Source organism: Anopheles merus, chromosome 3R, assembly GCF_017562075.2.
Source record: "Anopheles merus strain MAF chromosome 3R, AmerM5.1, whole genome shotgun sequence".
NCBI classification, from domain to species: Eukaryota; Metazoa; Arthropoda; class Insecta; order Diptera; family Culicidae; genus Anopheles; species Anopheles merus.
The window spans coordinates 27,628,513-27,648,953 of NC_054084.1; the positions used below are offsets into that span (position 1 = coordinate 27,628,513).

General features: G+C 46.3%; 1 protein-coding gene across 2 annotated transcripts in view; it reads right to left on the reverse strand.

Moving 5' to 3' along the window:
- Positions 1 to 20,441, reverse strand: part of LOC121595197 (centaurin-gamma-1A) — a 152,317-nt gene that overhangs the window by 21,650 nt on the left and 110,226 nt on the right. The window lies entirely within an intron of this gene.

Consider the following 20,441-nt stretch of genomic DNA (forward strand, 5'->3'; position numbering starts at 1 on the left):
CATCCCAAAATTTCCATACGATGAGTTTTCCTTTCGACCCCAGGAAATATCATCATGTGTTTCCTTTTGTGTGTTGGAGGTAGCAGGCATTTATTGAAGGTGCTCATTTTCCTTGTGCTTCTTTGTTTTGATCGATTTATGCACCGGCGGCGGCGGCGGCAGAGGCGGAACGTTTAAAAGCTAGCCAGCACATAGGTAAAGATGATCTGAACGTGCATATATTTATTCTATCGCTTCCGTTTCCGCAGGAGCTCGCCTCATCAAAACACAATCCCCCCTGCAAAGCCGAGTGGAATAAATTAATTAAACATGCAAAACTGACTTGATCAAAGCTTGGTGAAGGGAGTTGTAAGCGTCTTGAACACAAGAAAAACTACCCTTTTCCCGGAAAGTTTATCAAACACAAAACGAAACTTCTTTTCTTCTTTCTCCCTTCATCTCGGTTTAATTGTATTATTGTGCTTTATAAAACAAATAAAAACGGCACCATTTAATATCGCCCTTCAACAAGGCGTCGCGTCTGAATGTTACCCACGGGGCCCACCTTTCCATTCGTCATTGCACCGTTAAAAGCACACATTTCACCTTTCCGGCGTTCTAATCTTCATTCCAGCACTTTACACACTCAAAGCAGCATCTAGCATAAGTATACAAAACCCCAAAAACGAGCACATTTTATGGTTAATCTGGTGCAGCGGAAAATGGACAAAAACGACAGCCGCTCTAAACTTGCTCTAACAGCCGTGTTAGAAATTCTGCGCCGTGTTTGTGGGCAGCAGCGCGCTCAAATTATCCTCCAGTGGCCACTTGTCGGTGGAGGTTAACGAACGCCTTTATGACCACTCGTGCGTGTGTAGAGCCGCTGAAGAGCTTTTCTGGAAGAAAAACGTCCGTCAAGCAAAGCGGGGCAACAAGAAGCATAGAAAACCGTCGTAATGCGTTGAGTTTGATTTCCTGCCCCCGGGTGTGCATAGGCATTGGCGCTGCTGTTTGTTTACCATTCCATTCTTGAGCCATAACATTGTGTGTGTGTAGTGTTTCTTTTCGGACGGGATGTGGTTGTTCTACGAACTACAACAACTCCCATTCCTATTCCGATGATGACTTCCTTATGTTGGGCGGCGTGTTAATCGTATGGTGATGATCATTATGTTAATATTCATCAATATTCAACAAGCGCGCTTGGATACGCGGTACTACACACTCATAAGTAGCATAACCAAAAAAGAAACAACGAACTCGACCCAAAACATATGCTACTGCTGTCCGCCACGATCGAAAATGGTTCGCGCTGTTCTATTCGATTAGCTTTAATTTATTTCAACCCAGCATAAACGCACATCCGCACACTCTGCCGCCTGTCGATAATTGTTGATCGTTCAAAGAAAAGAAACAGCTAATCGAAAATGTAACCAATGATGCAGTTTGTTTACGGCGACGTCGTGCATCGTAATCATGTTCCACTTGGGCCATTTGACGGTGATTAAATTAGACGTGATTTGATTTCGAACGCTTGCAGGTGTCCACAAGGGTTGGAAGCTTGCTTGATCTGTAACAAAAACGTCGTCTATCGCCACATAGTTACGACAACACACCGGCGTCCGTCAGCAGGTCCGTTTTTGTAGCATGCTCCAAAACCCTAAGCGACCTCGTTGGAAGGAGATTATAAATTGGTTTCAGTTCGATGAGCTTTGGTTGAGACTGAATTGTAGCATTACCCGACAGGTAGCGGGGCAAAAACAACAACATAGTACAAACTGCGTTTCTTCACACTCAATGCTTGAAGTCTGCGGTCCAACAAACAATTGCGCAGAACAATTACGCTGTGGTTTGGAACTCGTTTTTCTCGCTCTCTTTAGATTCGAGTGTAAAATTATGCAATCCACTCCCTGTTGGCCTCCCGTGAATTTCCTGATCGTTACATTTGAGCGATTGTGTGTGTCAAATAGGATTCCAACTGCCAGCGTCTATCTGCAGCGACCAAAAACGCAGCACAAGATTACACAATCCCCGTGGAGCACTAGGACACTGCCGTGTACCCCCGCCCGGATAAATCAATTAGTTCGGTAAACATCGATGACACGTGCAGCGAAATGCGCTGCCCGATCGATCGATCTAAACGCGCCAAGGCACGCAACGTGGCTGCTGTCCCAACCGAACCCTCTCACACACACACTGCGCATATATTTGCATGCTCTCTTAATCGGAGACCGCCGCACCACCACACGTTCCCGGCGACCGAGTTTATGAGCTGTCGGTAAATCGATTAGCTGCTGCCTGCAGCAAATTTAGCTCTGCAGCGATTACCACATATTATGGCGCCACACAGTGTTTTTACCAATTTCCTGTTTCGTTTCTCTGTTTAAAACAACTCGACTCCGACATAGCCGTGCCCAAAGGAGCCTAATGTACTGTGGACTTTGGGGGATAAGCTTTTTGAATACCGATGTGGACACAAACAAACCGAGCGGAACCAGATGAAAGGGTAACTTGTGTTCACTGTTGGAATCGCTCGTTTGACGATTGCCGGTTTCCGTTTAAGCGTTTAATAGTTGCGTAAACAGCACAGCAGGACCTGCAACCGCTGCAGGGAGTACAAAATCAATTACAATTCCGCGGCAGTTTCAGCATTCCGTCTCTTTGGCGTCGAATGGAGTAGCGGAATCTTATTGGAATAATGGGAGGTGAAATAAATCAAACAAACAAACGTTGCGCTGATGCACATTCCTCATCGGTAATGGGCGTTAAATCAACAGCACCATCACAAGTTCGATGAACGATATCTGGGGTCTTGGGGCAGGTGTTTTTGCAGTGTACCGCGTACCGTAGAATTCAAGCAACACTAAGTTCGTTCGTGGAAGTAATAGATCCTCGTAATAGCACAACAGCTCTCCAACAAGCCAAGGGGCTAAATTCTTGGTAGCAAATCCAAACCACAGTAGCGTTGAAATTGAACCGGCTCTCCCGCGATGCCTAATCGATTGGAATGTGCATCTCAATGTGCGAGTTGTTTGTTTGGTTTCCGAACATCGGGATAGCGATAAATCATCACCAAGAAATTGGTATAACATCCGACCAGCATCCAGTACACACATTCCAGCATCTACAATTCGGAGAGTGAACGGTCATATCTCGGTCATATGTCTGACCGCGGCTTTCACGTTCTTTTCACTATAGAAACGGAAGAGTTGACGTAAGACGGCTAAATCATTACGGCTCGAGTTCGATCGATCAGCGTCCAATTCCGGAGGAGATCCGGAGTTTCCGAGAATGTAAGACAATGCGGACGGCCCTTTACAACGTCTGATACATCCGGCCGCACCATCACACTTTCGCGTGCTGCTGAAAGACGTACAGTTGAGCGAATTCCAAGCCGGAGCAGTATTGATGCGATGCCTGCCTTGGGCACATATGAATGGAAGTTCCAAAATGTTGTTGTTTTGACGGTCCTACTGGAACGTAACAAAACAACACAAACTGTAACGTTCTTCACCATCGGAGCGGAGAGTTGTCTTCGTGCCAGCCGTCGCTGGGCAAACAGAACAATCTTTTAAGTAAGCAAAACATTGCTGCATAAACAGAAGAAAAACTGGCAATGAAAAAAAAGCTACCCAAAGAAAGGGCAAGTTTTTTGTTGTTGATGTTTGCCTTAGTTTTCCAATCAATATATTATTTCTTCCCATTTGCTCGCACGCTTCTTTTTTTCTCTCCTCCAATATCGGACGACAAAGATGATTTCCAAGACAATATCCTGCTGCACTGTGTGTTTGCTCGTGCGCCAGCAGGCAAGAAGCACGAAAAGTTTCGCCCTCAGGTTTGGTGTCAACTGCAACTGCAACCATGCTCGACTGCAGCAAGGAAAGTTACAGGAAGAATTATGTGCGCTCAAAAAACAGGTCGCCGGTTGACGGGTGGAGAAATGAATCAAAGAAAGGCATACCAATAGCACGGCCAATATTATGCTGTGCGCCCTCGCAAATAGAACGGTAGAAATGGAGAGCAGAGGTAGAGACGACAAACGAGATATGGTTCTGATTTTTTGTTAGTTCCCTTCCTGCTCTGTTACCCGATGGAAGAGAAAGGATCGCAAACTTCTTCCCGCCGTACGTAGGACGGGACCTGAGCCGCAGAAGAAGAATGGCGCTGCTAAAAAGGAAAGGTGGCTTCCTTCGGTTAGCTGTGTTTGCTCTAGATTACGTGGGCATGTGCCTTTCGCCAAAAAAAGGGATCAAAAGAACACACACATACACGCATACACATACTTCTAGGGCAAACAATCAGTCTGAAGGTCTCCGAAGGTCTCGGAAGAGGTACGAGAAGTGTTGGAAAAGAAATTCGGTGCAGCTGCTCATTCTATGCGCGTGTGTGTGTGGGTATGTGAGACAGTATTTGCTCGGAGAAGAAAGTTCATCAAGATTGCTTCATATTGCAGCTCACCCTCGCCTTACGAATCATCACCCTCACACTTCAAGCCCGTGGCCGTGCTTTATTTACTCTTCGGCGAAACGATAGCGATCGCAAGAAGCCCGATCCAGGAGCCCCCGGTGCCAATAAATCTCAGCAGGGAAAGGTTTCGACCCCTGACAGACTGGCGGCTGCTTCCGTCCAGCTACGGGGGCACGGTGTCTGACCGGAAGATGCCAGCAGCAAGCAGGATATGCCACTGCTCCAGTTTTAAGTGATTTTGTCCAGCCCTGCCAAACGGACCGGAACATTGGCCCGGAAACCAGTGGGACCGATATCTTCGTAAGACTAATTACGGTACGATTGTGTTTCGTTGAATGACAAAACACATATCCCATAGGCGAGGACACCGGATTGCCGGGCATTGTTGCGGCGTTAAGACGGGCGGAACGTTGAAATAAAAGGTGCCAGTCTTTGATTTGCAGACTCATCTCATGGGGTAGTAGCCGGATTGCTGGACCTTGAGAGCCGAATGATGAAGCAAATTGCATTTCTTGTTCTCTGGCACCGTGAGGAAGCGCCCGATGGTCTCTGTAGAAATGACACGGTGGAGATGTTGCGTTTTAATCGTATCAAACCGGTAAGCGAAGTGTCCGTTTGGCGAATTTCGATTCGTCATTGTGTGGTGTCCCAAGACATTGGGAAAGGATACAATCATACAAAAGTGTAGTAGAGGCTGTGCATTCGAAGCTAGCCGCAAACAGATATAGTTAATTGGCAACAGGTTTTTAACAGCTGAGACATATGCCACTGGATTGAATAACCTTTCAATTTGAGCTTGATTGGGAACTAGTTCATCATTTACATTTTCTCACAGCATGTCCCCGCTACTGATCGTTTGCACTTTCCCAAACACCGGGCAGCCACGGCCGGCATTGGCGGACTTTAAAAATTCATTTAAAAGTAATTGAGTTCTTCATCTTAAAACAGCTATCAGGCGGCAACTATTCATTCCATTCAAATTCAAAGTTTTTCGCCCTGGGCGGAGTCTCTTCCAGTTTGTGTCGCACGCTCCGTGTCCTTCCTTCTGCCAGAGCTTGGCGAAAAGATAAATTTTTGGCAAACGTTTGCGCTGCAGTCAGCATACCCCCCAAAAAAGGCGGAAGAAACCAGTTCAAATATTCATGTATGGCGCATTTCAGATGTTTTTTCCATTCTGCACATGAGGTCAGCAAATCTTTGCTTTCTGATGCAAAATCAGAACGAGACGACGATACATGGACGGACCTTTGGCACACGTAACTGGCGCAATAAGAAGGGGTTTTGCAGAAGGCAAATGATGATGATTTTTTCGGTGGTCTCGTGGTACGAAAATGAGCGCCGGAATATGTTTGACAATAAAACATACGTTTTACCCCATCTTACAATAGGGCGCAGCACACTTGCATGATAATGCGGCAGGAGAAGAAGTCCTGCCAGCGAAAAAGAAGCAACATACATGCCAAGGGGGATTCCCGTCACTTCCGTTGGCTACAACAAGGGCGCGTCTGACTCGTTTATCCTTTTTATCCTGGTCGAAGTGAAGCTTCCTTTTTTCCTGCCGAACGAACGTGAAATCTTCCTCCTTCAGACGTTTGCTTCTTCCTCTTCCTCCCACCACTTTGCTGCGAGTGTGCCACCGGTGCAAATTTGTTATGAATGGAGGGACGAACGATACAAAAAAACACAGAACAGAGGATCCTTTTTCGCGGGTTTTATACCCTTACGGTAAGGGTTGCGCGCTGCGCTGACGTGTGTGTGCGTTGTTGCCGATTGCCGAAAACAGTATGTTGCTGATGTTTCACGGGCGATAGAGCATTGTGTTTGCAGTTGATAATATTCTGTTTTTCTAGCATCGCATTACACAAACAGATAGATGTGCAAACACACGCACACACATAGGGATGATTATTCATTGCCGAAAACATCCGCGAAGAAGCGCGAACGGACGATCGCCGGTGCGCAAAGTCCACCAAAAGGGAAGGATGTAGAACGGAGTGGCATACAGATCCCAAAGCTTGAGAGACGTACACCAAGAAGCCCGCCGGGAGAAAAAACATTGTTGTCCATGGGAAAGAAACGGACACACACACGCACTCGAGATCGCGCGATACGCTTCCCTGGACACGATGTCCTGCCGCGCTGCGACGGCGCGTTCACATTTTTTCCCAGATCCGCACGGCCACACGTTCGCCGTATTAGCGTTCTTCTCCTGCTCGGTGTCAGTGGCGCCTTTGTATGCACATCTTGGTTAGCCTTTTGCTTGCCCCCGGTTGCACGCGGGCAGCATGCCACACAGCGGGAGGTGACCTGTTTGCACCGGACTGCTGGTGCGATACTTCCACGCTACGCTTTGGTGGAAAAGATGTGCAACCCGGAATCGCTAATTCAGGTGACAAATTTAAGGACCACGATACTCCTGGCTCGCCCTTGGGCATCGCGCCCTGCTCGGTGTGCGTTACATTGTAGCGAGCCCCCCGCCGGCGGGAGTCTTCCCGGATGGCGTTAAATTGAAACGAACGACAGCACGACCGGCCTTTCAATTAATGGCCCCTTGTTCTGTTGAAGGACCTGTTTTTCCGCTACTGTTGCAATATGCTGATGAAGCTGTTTAGGTCACCCCCCACTGAGAGGGAGAGATGGGAAGAGAGTGCTCACACTCGAGTGGTGATGAACACAATTGATCATTTGGGTGTGCATTCCTTTACATTAACTGGCCCGGGTCAGAACGGTATTTAGCCCTTTTCAAGGTTTCCAGCTCGCTTGCTTGCTCTGATTTGCAACATTTTGCTGGACAGAATACACAGTTATGGACGGCCACTATCGTGTCTTACCTAAAACGAAATTAAGAATAAAACGAGAAAAGAAAAGCATAAGAAAAGAGCCATTGTAAAAGACACCATTAATAAAAATTACCCTACACACAAAACAAAAACACATAAATCACAACATTTGCCACAGTGTCGGTGCCGGTGAACCAAAGCAAAGGGAATGGGAGACACACAGCAAAGGATCGGGCAAAATTTAAATTACGCACAACCCAAAAATTATGCATTAATGTTTTTGCGAAAAAAAAAACAAGAAACTTTGCGCAAAAACCCCTTTTCCCCCAGACGATGGTGACCATTTATCAAACCGACATAATGAATTGGACTCGGTTTGTACGCGAGCAATGTTTGCGTTTTTGCGCCAAAGTGTGTCCGGAGGACACATTACGGCCCAGCCGAGGGAATTCTTCAACTGATTCTTTCGGTTTATTAGCACGTTTTTTGCGGCTGGAGTTTTTGCTACTTAGAGGAAGAAAAAAACTTCTGGGTAAAAGAATTGTCACGCCGTACTGGCGGCTCAGTGGCTAAGCTGACGTCCTTTCCTCTCCTGTACGTTTTCCACTTGCCTATGTTACACCACCGGGCAAGTTTCACAATTTAACGCATCTTTAGTGCCGTACTAACTGTAGGTATGATAATGAACGAATCATAAATTTAACGGCGTTCCGTTTTTTTCTACGCCTATAACCCTTTTTTGGGATCCTCTTCTAGGCGCCCGACGCTCGCGGCAATCTGCAACCGAAGAGTGGCGGAGGTCTTTGCATTGGAGCATATCTTTGCTCTTAGCTTTTTTGCAGACGAGTTTCTATTCCAACGCAAGATAAAAAAAAAGGAGAGTTTTCTTCTAAGTGCTCTTCGGCAATGGATCCGCTCATAATCTCATTGTAACTGATTTTTCCTCGGCAAAGCTTGTGCGCGAGAGTGTGAAAGGCTGCAAAATCGTTGCTCCGTATTCTTCCGATCGTTCGGTACAGCTTAGACTGGGTGATCTTCTTATGCCCTTTTGCTTCTACACTGCATGCCTTGTCATGGTATAATGTTCAAACTTTCCAACACACACCCTTCATCCGTTCTTATTCTTCTGCATACACACACACATGCACACATGACACACTTGAGGCGAATGCCGTGCTACGAGTGCCCAAAAATTAGGATCGTACACCACGCGCCCTCCTAAACTGGTACACCACACCGTGCGTGGCGCGACCGGCGTCTAGGCAGTAAAACTGGAATTTAAAAAGGCTTGAAGCAATTCAATTTAAAATTTATATTTTTCGCAAATTAAATTCCACTCAAGACGCACTGACGTAGCCGTCTGCTGGCCTTTCCCTTTTTGTTGTTGCTTTGCTTCAAGGATGAATCACGAAATCACGCTATCTGAATGCATATTCACAAGAAGTATGGCTGTCCGTAGCCTTGCTGCTACCTATTTGTACGAGGAACGCTTTTCCTTCAGGGCAGGGACTGCGCGCGGATGATGTCTGTCGGATAGAGCAATTTTGCAATGCTATACGTACATGCCGCGATCGTTATTCTGGGCGTTTTTCGGGTCGCAAGACCTTGCGCAAGTCGGATTCGGTTTCATTCGCGGCCCTCGGGCGGTTTTTACGGAAGCCCCTTTCCGAGGAAAGCGGTACGCAAATAGGTTGATGTACTGGTAAGGACTATTTTTTATCGCTACTTTCGTTTGAGGAGAATGTTTTTTTTTTGCTCTCGCTCGGTATCACTTTTTTTCGGAAAGATTTGCAAACATCTAAAGGATATGCCATGCAACAAGTTTGGCAAACCAGCGAAAGAGGTCGCAACTCGAAGGCGAGAACGATGGAAACAGTTTTTTTTATGTTGTGAGGCGCTTTCTGTTCAATTGTGACCCAATTCTATCACGGATTGCAATTTAAATAACCTCGAAGAACGTATACATCCGATTAAACCACCAGCAAAAACCTCCAGCAGTACCGTGTAGGCGACCAGGGAATTAAGTTTTTCCGTTTATTGCTGTGTGTTGCGTGTAAATATTTACCTCAAACAACGATACTACAGCTCAGCTAGATTTCATACTGTTAAAAAATATCATAAAAAAGATAAAAAAAAAACAGTACACAACACCTCATAACGGATTCATTTCTTCCGGTTGAGGGACATTTCTTCCGTTGGTTCTGGTTCTGTTAAAAAAAGTCTTCCATACGATAAACACGGAAGTAACAGGGAATCTCAACACGGTACTAACCAACTCAGAGGTTCGTTGTCTATTCGTTTGCGGGGCAGCAAATCAACGAAGCTGAACGGATTTAGAAGAAGCAGAAATTCCAGCAAGCAAAAAACGTTCCAAAAAACATAAAAAAACGTTGATAATGATTTAAAATTTATTAACCTCTTTCTTCAACTGTCCCGCGCATTAATGTGTTGCCTGTGCCAACTAATAAAATATCCCTCTATCTCTACAGGGGTTTAGGCCTTCTACCTATATTTGGTCGGTGTGATGCTTGTCCCAAAGATTGACACGACTCCGGGACGGACGAAAGGACGAAACACCGCCACATGCTACCCAGTACTGATCGCCTTGCGCTCTCTGATTGAGCGATGAAAAGTGTCCCGCTGTCGAAAAAGGGAGGAAGCGACATCACACCGAATTGCGATATATTTTGACTGGCGAATGTACTTTCACTCGGCACCGTCTCAACTCTCTGCCGAACATTAGACAGTTGTGCAGGAGAGTGCATAAATTGTACAGCAGTGAAGGAAACAACGCGGAACGTCGCTTTGTCTCATCCAGGAATTGTCATCTAGCTATGCGTTTTTTTTGTTGTTGCTTTGCTTCTTCCTTTTCCATAACTATCTTTAACCCTCGGCGGGACAGGCTCACGCACGCATCGAGCCTGTCACATAAATATCACTTTTCCTGAAAAGGGAAGAGGGAAGAGATCACCACCCAGTCATCATGCCCGTCAGAAGGGAGCAAACGCAAACGAAGGCTAGAAGACGATGATCGACATTAGACGAGCGAACAGTGTGCCGAAGATGATTTGAAGGGAGTTGTGATATTGATTTACTTTCTTCCACCTTGGGTTGCATGCTACTGCTCTCTGTGTGTCTTCTCTGTGTGTGCACCTTTTTGGATCATTTCACATCCAAAAAAAAGGGGGCAAGCGTCACGGAAAGCAAAAGGTACAGTTACGCCGTCTTTGTGTCCCTTTTGGCTGTGATCGGAAGGTAAAGTTTTTCCCTGTTTTGATAACGTACGTTTGATTGAAGAATGAGTGTTCCTGTTTCGGCCCCGTAACTAGTAATCGATGACTTCGTGGATAATGGGTGCAGCAACGCACGGTGCGCGCAAATGGGCTCACCGTGGGGTGTTGTAAAAGCACATCCCAGTGCAATCCTGGTACGGAGAGTTTCACTTTCTTTCACCGTTGATTGAAGAGTCCGGAATCAGAGACGGTGTTTTTTTCTTGGGGTATGAAATTGTGTAGCAAAAAAAAAAAAACACTACTCCCTGCAACATTGATTTTGATTATTTGCTCAGAATGTGCCTCTTTTGGGACATACTTTATTGCAATTATTCATTAACGCAGGCTGCCAACTGAGTTCGGCGAAAAGGTTTCCCGACACATATTTGACACACTTCATTTCTCTTGATTTTGTGTTTTTTCTGAGTTTATTTTTTGAAGCAATTAAGACAGATTCAAAATTATGGTTTTCCGCGTTTTGGGAAAGAATTACTCGATTGAAGTTTATTGCTCGCTAAGCTGATATGAGTTATGATTTGTAAACAAGAGCTGCTTGGAGCCGTTGTAACGTTTTTTGTCTGGTACAAGAAGCGATTTTTTTGGTATACTCTCACTTTCAACCGTTTGTAACCAAGGAGAGTAAAACAAAAGCGAAAATGTTTGCAACAAACCGTTAACACCCTATGCAACTGCTGCCCGTACCGATTTAGTGACACCTTTTCCACCTTTCGTGCCATACCGAGCCAATTTTGAAATGTCAAATACCGCCGTTTGATTTGTTTGTCTTTTGCATAAAAAGGCGACATTCGTTTAACATTCGATTTAATCGGCTCGTGTCGAGCGCGCGCAAAAAAAAAGAACAGCAGACAATCAACTAACAGAGAGAGAGAGAAAACAATTGGCCCTAGTGACTTCTCAATATGCCTAACATATGCTAAATGACTTCCCCCATTAGCATATGTCAAATATTTGACAATAATCACCTTCAACATTCGCTTTGCGTTCGGTTTTCTTCTTTTTTTTGGTAATGATATGTTTGCTGTGCGGCGGCGCTAACCAACCACCGGGAAGGTGGTGTTCACCCGAGTGTACATCAGGGCGGGCGGGAACACATGCACACCCGAATTCGACACGTTACTGCAAGTTAATGAAATGTTCGGCAAGGGGCAAAACGATTGCAGCCCGATTGCCGCCAGGCGCAATGCAGAGTGTCCCGGAGAATGACTCATTATGTGACAACCGCGTCCAGGTTAAACTGCGCCAGTTGACAGTTATTGCGAAAAATCATGTGCATTTCACCCTCTGTCCGAATGGCGAGCGAGCAGACTTTGTCTCAAATGCGAGCGAGGGGAAAATGGCACGAACAAATTAGCACAATTATGCGCGAATCGAATGGTGAAACCTGACCCGGTCCAATCGCTTGCCCAGCACCCGCCGCGCGGGGATATGGAATGCAATAAAGTGCAAGCATTAGGACAACGTGGACGTGTACATTGGTGGTTGCTGTCCCGCTGTAATGAACCATCACACGGCGCTTGGTGAAATATGACGTGCGCGGCTGCATGATCTCCGATCAAGCCAACCGTCAAGTTGCACAGTAGCAGTTGCAACCGGAGCAGGACGGACGGACGGTCAGGGGGAGAAAGGGCAAATTATGCATCCGTATCCGGTTTTAGACCAGAGCAGAAACCATTTATTGCCCAACCTAATTTGGGGCAGAGTTTAGCATGTATTGTGTCGTTTTTATTTTTTCATCTCCCTGGTGTGGCTAGTAGGTAGCTAGGACAATCATCGATACAACGGACACGCGCGGACACAATGAGGGAGGTTAGATAGGCGGCAGGGAGGCAATATTTTAATAACTGTAATAATAAAATTATAAACCTACCGCACAGCTCCCAAATGGGAAAAAAGGTGGACGAGAGCGTACTGGAATGGTCAATATGGTTTTTGTGTGTGTTTGGAGGGGTGACTTCTATAATGAAAAGGTTGCGAGGGTACATCAGCTGGCCCGCAAAGAAGGGATACAAGGGGCAGGTACCGAGCAGGACGATCAAGCCCAGTGTCCACTGTTGGGCAGCGACGATGGACGTTTCATCAAAAACGAAACTGTCACCATAGAGTGGAAGAAAAATGATGTGCAGCGAATGATGTGTCGGAGGTTTCCGAACCCTTTTTGCTGGAACGGGCGCGCGCAAGATTTGCTTCCACATATGAAATATGAGCTAATTTTTCCTCCCCAGGCGCAAACAATCGCACAACGATAAAGAAGCGATAAAAAGATTATTTGCAATTGAGGAGAGAGGACAAAAAAAATTGCCAAGAGACCGGTGGTGCTGATGCGGAACTGACCGTGGAATTGAAAGCCCGAGAGCGGGTTAGAGACAGGCTGTGAAACAAAACTGCATCAATCAGGAGGACGATAATCGTATGCGCTCAGGTCCGCGCGCTGGCCACGCAAAACAGTTTATACAATGGGACGCAAATGTCATGCATTTTGGAATGTGAACGAAGGCTCCAGAACGAAGGCACGCTAAACGGGGTTACATTAATGTCAATTTGCCCCGGCGTCTGCCCCGGAAACGGAGGGCTGAAGAAGATTGAAGGGCGACTATTTGCGAAACGGGGTTACAGAACTTTGCACATAGCCTCTTCCCGCGTGCGCTATGGTCAGTTTGTTATCCATCATTCATGTAGCCATCCATCTCAAGATGCGGCATCTTCATCGTTTTTGTTTTGCGACTCACCAGAATGACAAACCGGCGGACGGGAACGATTAACCGCGAGAACGTGCATCCTGCACAGGAAAAAGATGTCAACCGTAATAAAGTGTGATTGTATCTTGTATCTTGAAGTACGTTTTGGAATTGGAATGCACATTCCGCTTTTTTCTCCCCGCCGGCTTTCCGGTATGCTGTGCCGTACGCAGCAGCTGCTTGAATGATTTGATTAGCTGTACGCAAAGGATACTTTATCTTCCGCAAACGTGCACCGAACAGGATTCGGTCGACGATCTCGTGACGTCTGTTTTTTTTTCTCGCTACATCCTCTCTGTTCGCTACATTTGCATCTCAGGCAACGTCGTAATCATCCAGCTTAAATGCACCACTTGAAAGTTAATTAGAATTCAGTTGGAACCAAGAGATCCCGAAACCAAAGGATACCACGCAGGACATGCTGCTCTCGGGGAGAAAGACGCAGCGAAAGAAAAATGGGAAAACCAAAAAATATTCATCTTCATTCTAACGATCGTGGTACTTCCGAAGACGTTGCTACGCATGATAGCTGGCGCTAATTGAAATAGATTGAATTTTTGCTTAGCTGTTACACGGAACAACTTAGGCTTCATTTCCGGAACAACATGTTATTAGTGATCTGTATAGATCTGTCAAATGAAGCAGAAAAGGAAGATAATTACAAGCTACTCAATACACCGTATTGATATCAATGTTCCTAGTTATTCTGGATGCCACTTGATCCTCAATTGTAACAACGTCCGACAACTTCATATGTTCTTGTCAAATTTAAATAGCTCCTATCGTGTGCCTGTCTTGCAAGTGTCGCCACGGCAGGATCATGCCCAGTCAAAATGTTGTCTTTAGCACAGATCATCTATCAGTCTTCCGTCATGTCGCCCTGTCAGTCATCGATGTCGGGTGTTGTTGTTGTGGCTTTTGCTTCTATCGCACCCGTGCGGACGACACGTTTCTGGAGCGGAAACGAACAAGCAAACAAACGTTCAGGAACAATCGTTCATCGCATACTCTAATAATAAATCGCAATTTCCTCCCCGGTACTTCTGCATCGTTGAGCTGAGGGTGTATTGCGTGAAGGAAGTGCGCAAAGTGAAAAACAGACTAATTAAAGATATTTCCTTGCAAGATGGTTGTTGCTGAGAGTGTTCCTAGCTACAGAAAAGGAGAAGAAAAGAGTTTTCTTTGATAACAAGAATGTAAGATAATGAATTCAGATTTCTCTTGACTAATTTCCGTAATCGTTAGAAAACATAAAGCACAGCTTTAAAGCAGACTCCAACTAATACACTCATCCGGCCCTAGACAGACACAGCAGCTGTCGCTCAACTTAAGCTGTTCACTCGAGCCGAATTTCGATATGGGGATTTGGATTTGCTATAAAAAATCTCGTGCGAGAAAACTAAAACCTCTAAACACTTTAATCCCATCCCCCGAAGGCATGCGTAGGATTTCGCTTTCCATCACAAAAAAACCCAAATGCAAAACAAAATGAACTCGTCAAATCTCTGCGCCTAGTCGTGTGTGTATATGTTTACCATCAAACACGACGGATAATCCCCACTTCTCACAAGACACAAGATATCATCATCATCAGCGTAGTCGTCCCGCACACACACACACACACACACACACACAGACACAAACGGCCAGCCAGATGGCCAATGGCGGCTGCATTGCGGAGCATAAATATGCAATGCGATCGGGTTCTTTGGTTGGGATGCACCCGCCACCAATGCCAGATATCCCCAGGGGCGCCTCCCGAAGAAGTAGTGCGTGAGTGTGTCATTGATGAAGGTGTAGTTTTTTTCCTATCCGTTTTTTTAAATTAGCATCTAAATTGGCCTGCTGGTATTCTTGGTCGCTTGCTTCCCTTCTTCCCTGTACTGCAGCACTCTGCTGGTGATTCGCCGTATTAAGGTGTTCGTTTTTCTTTCCGGGACCCGAAGATCTACTCTTCACGTTCGCTTGGAACCACCCGAAGAAGCAGTTACGGTAACAAAACAGCTGCACCCGCTTCTTCAAGGGCCGCTACTTCTGGTGCGTGCGCAGACTTTGGACACGTGGGTCTTCCTTTTTTTTCGTCCTTAATGCCACGCTTATCCCTCGTGTGCCTGTGCCTGTGTGGGGGGTTATACCTGCGTGTTAATGCGAGCACCTCGCACACTCGCCTTTAAAAAGGACATTGAGAATTGGTTTTGACCTTCTTTTGTGTTGAGTTTTTCATATTCCCTTTTTTCTCAGTTTTAGTTCTAGTTTCGTTTTTGCGGTCTTTGACCATTTTTATTTTGCTTCTTTTATTGCCCGGGTCTTGCTTGAGTCACCTTTTTAGGTGCAGTTTACTCGCTACCGTCTTGGTGTTTTTCCCTACCTCTCCGCTTAAGAGCACTCACACACATATTAAAACTCTACCCACGTGATTTAAAAGGGCATGTGAAGGGACACAAGCTGGAACAGCAAAAAACACTTTAAAAGCGTTTGATTTAAATGCTTCAAATTCGTCTCATATTTCGTGCCAACAATTGGGTGAAACATTTCAAGTACAAGCGCGCGCGCGCTGAAACATTTCACAGGTGTACCGTTACGATCTTTTTGGCAGTACGGGGGAATAAAGGTGAGGTTGAAAATGCCAGCACATAACCGATAGGGAACGCTTGCGCTGGAGGAAGCGTACATTCCCTTGCTAAGAAATGAATGATGCATTGCTGTGCAGTATTTCTTCGGTAATGCATTTTCATTCCTTTCGAAGGGGTGGAGCTTGCTGCGTCTAGGTGCTGTGCACATCACCCTTCCAGTTTTCTTCCCTCGATTTCCTTCCGAAGAGTTAGCACTGCTCGCAAGGAAAAACCGGTCACCAGAGATTTTTATGTCATTGGTGCAAGGATTGAACAGCAACGTCTCAGAAAAAACGAAATGGCGGACCGTATTTCTACCTTTTTGCAATTAACCATACAAACGCTGAAGATGTACGTCGCTCAGGTACTTTTCTCTTCACCATGAGGAAGCCTGCACTGGGCAGGCCAGCCAAGAAGCATTGGTGAGGATTTAAATTTTTAACACCAACCACCAAATATGCGTATCACAATTTCTCACCTCACGGACGAAAGAATGGATCGACGCGAGTGGGTGGGATTCGCCGCAACCATTTGCGTGGGGAGCATTGGACACATTCAAGTGGTCAGGTTTCACCACCACCATGTCACCCACCCCACGAGAGGCACACGTTAAGGAACCCGCAAACGCGTAGTAACCACCATCCAGCAAACGCGCCACTGATTGGTTTAACAGCGTGGGAAGGAAGCGAATAATTTTAGCGATTCCAGCACTACGCGCGGTGCCTTGGTGTGTTCGTTGTCAATTGGAGCGGACGGTGTGCCGTGGGTACGAGAGCACTCTAATGTAGTTTCAATTTGCTGAATAGCGCACGAAACACAGGGCTGCAAAGCTGCGGGTAGGTTGGTGAGTTTAAGGTCAATGAGATTAGTTCACAACAGCCGGTGGTCTTTAGGATGGTGCGGAGGGTATGCAAACCATTCCGATTGGAGAAGCTTCATCGCGAATACGACGCGGATCTCGCTTAGGAGCTCTGCTTCTTCATGTATCATCGCATTGAAGGGCCTGGCAAGGGAAGTACTCAATTTTGAGGGAATCTGCTGGGAGATTCCACAGAAATCATTTTGTTTCTAGTTACCAATAAACACGATTTTTGCATGCAAACTGCGCCAATATAGCATTACAATATATATCTTCTTGAAACCCACACACCACCAGCACACTTCTCACTGTTTGAACAACAGCACGCTGAAGCGGCACAAAAACAGGATCATTATTTTGCAGCACGAAGATAAATGGCCGGTACGCGAGTAAACTATTTTGTTTTCGGCTGCCGCATTCTAGCCGCGGTCCCGCGGGGAGGGTTCCGAGCTCCACCAACAATTCGTTTCCATTCCTCGCTTAAATAAATACGGCTTCAAGGCGAGTGACTTTCTATTCCTGTCGTTAAATTTACAGTATGCAGCGGACGTAGTGCGCGCGCGGTAGTTCGTTCTTGCTGCTACATTAGACCAACAACAGTCCAACCCCACCAAGCACCACTTTCCTACGAAAACAACCTTTCTCTTTGGATTAAACTGCTTTTGCGCTGCTTTTGGGAGTTTTCGCTTCACTAGCCTCACCAAACTAGAACAACGACGACTACGGCGACGATCACGTTCTCGAAAAAAAAGGCGAAGGGCCGTAAAAACAGGCCACACACTGTTTCCTTAAGCCGGCAGCAGACAGCAAGTCACGTTTCCCTGTTTACTTAGTTGGGGCTTTGGACGACATGGACAATTCGCCAAGTTTAACCATCCACGGTATGGGTGTATGGGTAGGGTAGGAAGAGAGAAAGAGAGACAGAAAAAAGAAAACACACTTGTGGTTCTGTGTGGAAAGCCACAAACCTCAAGCAGCTGTAAAGAAGCTCCATAAAAGGGCGGACAGCCAAGGGGTCTCTAAAATAGCGATACATTTATAGTTTTATGTATACGGCCACAATTGAATTTAGGGCTACCAAAAAATAGATACTGCGGGCACATTCGACAATCCAAACCAACCCTCTACAAAAGGAACCAAAAACAATGACAATCGGGTAACGGATGGTGGGCGACGGTGGGCTTATAAGGAGAAACGGGTCAAGAAATTCGAACGAGTCGCGCGAATCCTCACAAAACAATGGCCAAGAGAAAGAGCTAGGAATTTCACAACCCTCGCGGGGCCTAATATGTGTCCATCAATGTAATGCTGTTCCAAGGACAGGAAGTCCACACGGGCGTACCCTGCAGGGAATTTCATTACGTGCCGTTTTTGCGCGTTAGAACGATTCCTTGCGGTGCTATCTACGACGTGCCTGTCGCGTACGTAACACGCGTAGCATAATCACGTATGCGTAACACCATGCTTGCGCCACGTCTATGTGAAAGAACTCGAAAAGAAAAGGAGAGAAAAGGCCTCCCACCGTCCAGTTGCATCGTTATCCTCGCCCGTTAGAACCGTTTCCTGTTTCCTTTCGCTCCGATGTTCGATTGGCGAAATCTATGCCTCAACAAAGACCCTGAAGTCTCGCCCGACATGACATCATCTGGCGCGAGTTTTCGGGGCCGCCACAGACCAGCGTGCGATGATGATACCGCCGTTCGCCAATATTGCCAACGCGTAAAATCGCAGCGGCCGCTGTATGACGCAAGACGAATCGAGCGAAATGGGTTCCAACAAAACTGGAACACTAAAATCGACCGATATTGCACGGAAACATGTCGATCAGGCTATAAATTTCGCTTTCCACTCCTATTCTTTCTAGACCTCCTAGACCTAGATACATTAGATCCAGCTGGACAGTCTCCAGCAAACGGTATGAGAGGGTGCTTTGTAGGAGAGTTTCCGAAGAGCTTTCTTTCCGCGCCTGTCAGAAAATTTGTGGGTCAAAATGCACCGGAACAAGATTCACTTTCACCCCTCCTGCCTTGTCCGCCCGCTCTCGTACTTGCTCTGGTCTGCATAGGAAGATTGCCACGGGAATTTGCAACGGTCAGCTGATGCCGTTGGGTTGAGAAAGCGGAAGGAAAAACAGTTTCGTTCTCGTGCATCTCGTTAAATAAGTGTGAAATTCGTTCACGCCGAGCAAGAAATGTGCATGCTGAGTGAGGTTGTGTATGTTGTACAAATAGGTTTCTTCTGCAGTGTGCATCTTCCGACCCGGATCTGCGCGGGGCCGAAGAACGCATCAAACAAAACCTGCCGGCTGTCCCTAATCTCCTACGAGCATTGTTTTTGCCGCTTTAAACTCCAGCTGGTGGTGTGCGTACGGGTGTGTGTGTGTGTGTGTGTGTGGGCTCCGAGAGAAAGTTGGTGTGAAATAATTCAACACACACACACATTGTGCAGATGAGCGTGTAACTTTTCCTTCAAGGTTATTGCCGGGGCCGCGAAAGCAAAATCCGACCCGCTGGAAAAAGGTTTTCCCTTTCTCGCCTTTCCCGCCGACACTCTCGGTCGCCAGGGGGGCTCCACCGGCGAGGAAGGAAAAACAATACAGAAAAAAACGGAAATCTTTTACTTTTTCACGCTTCACGGGGAAACTTGAGCCCCAAAACGCACGTATCGCTTACGCGTGTTGCTGTATCGTGCGTCGTGGCCGGTGAGCAAAGTACGAGAGAAGATATGATTTTTGCTGGAAATAATGGTCAGTCAGAGCTGATAACGTGGTGCGCAAATGGTAAGGAGAACTGCCGGGTACTGCCCGCTTCAAATGCGCCTGTTACCGATACGGTACAGTGAAGGTTTTAATCTTATCTTTGCAGCGGTGCGGTATGGTAGCGGCCACACACAGAGAGAGAAAAAAGCACTCCTATCAAAATAAAACCACACCTAGGATTTTATCACGCAACCGAGATGCATCGGGCCTGCTTTTGTTAGTGTGTTTGGTGTGGGGTGGTGTGTTTATAGCATCGGACTCTTATCATAGATACACACAAACGATAGTAGCGGCAACAACACGTTCGAGGCTTTGCTGTAAACACTGCCAGCGAGTGCTGAATATAGTTCATTGTTAAAAAAGGGTTTTGCGCATCAAAATGCATCTAAATCCATGCTCTATCGTTACCAGATGCCATTAAGAAGTTTACCCAATGTTTTCTTCAAATAATTACATTGCTTATCACCCAGAACCAACACAAGTTGTATGCTTTTATGAGACGCAAAACAGTGTTCAACATCCACAGAGCATGTGTATTGAGAGCATAACAGTAGCATCATACGCTCGACTGGTTTACTTCAGTCACACGCCGGCTTATCCCGCACATCGTTGCGTCACCCGCCAACATCTTCATAATCATCATTTCCGACCTGGGGGGAGCCCATGGGATGTGTCTCGCCGATTCGCCGTCCAAAACATGTGGACTCCATCTGGCAATGAAGTTGCCGCATACAATTTGCATACACATAATCGGATGTCTGGCAAATGTCTCTTCTACATCAGTTTGTCGTTGGTTGCCTCGTACTGCCTTGTCACGCATCTAATCACCACGTAGATGGCGAAGGAGATTGTATGAGCCGCATCCAAGACGGCAAAAAACGCAGGACCCCATACGAAAGGATGAAAATCTAAAAATATCAACCAAGTAATATCGCTCATTGACGGGCATCCATTAAGG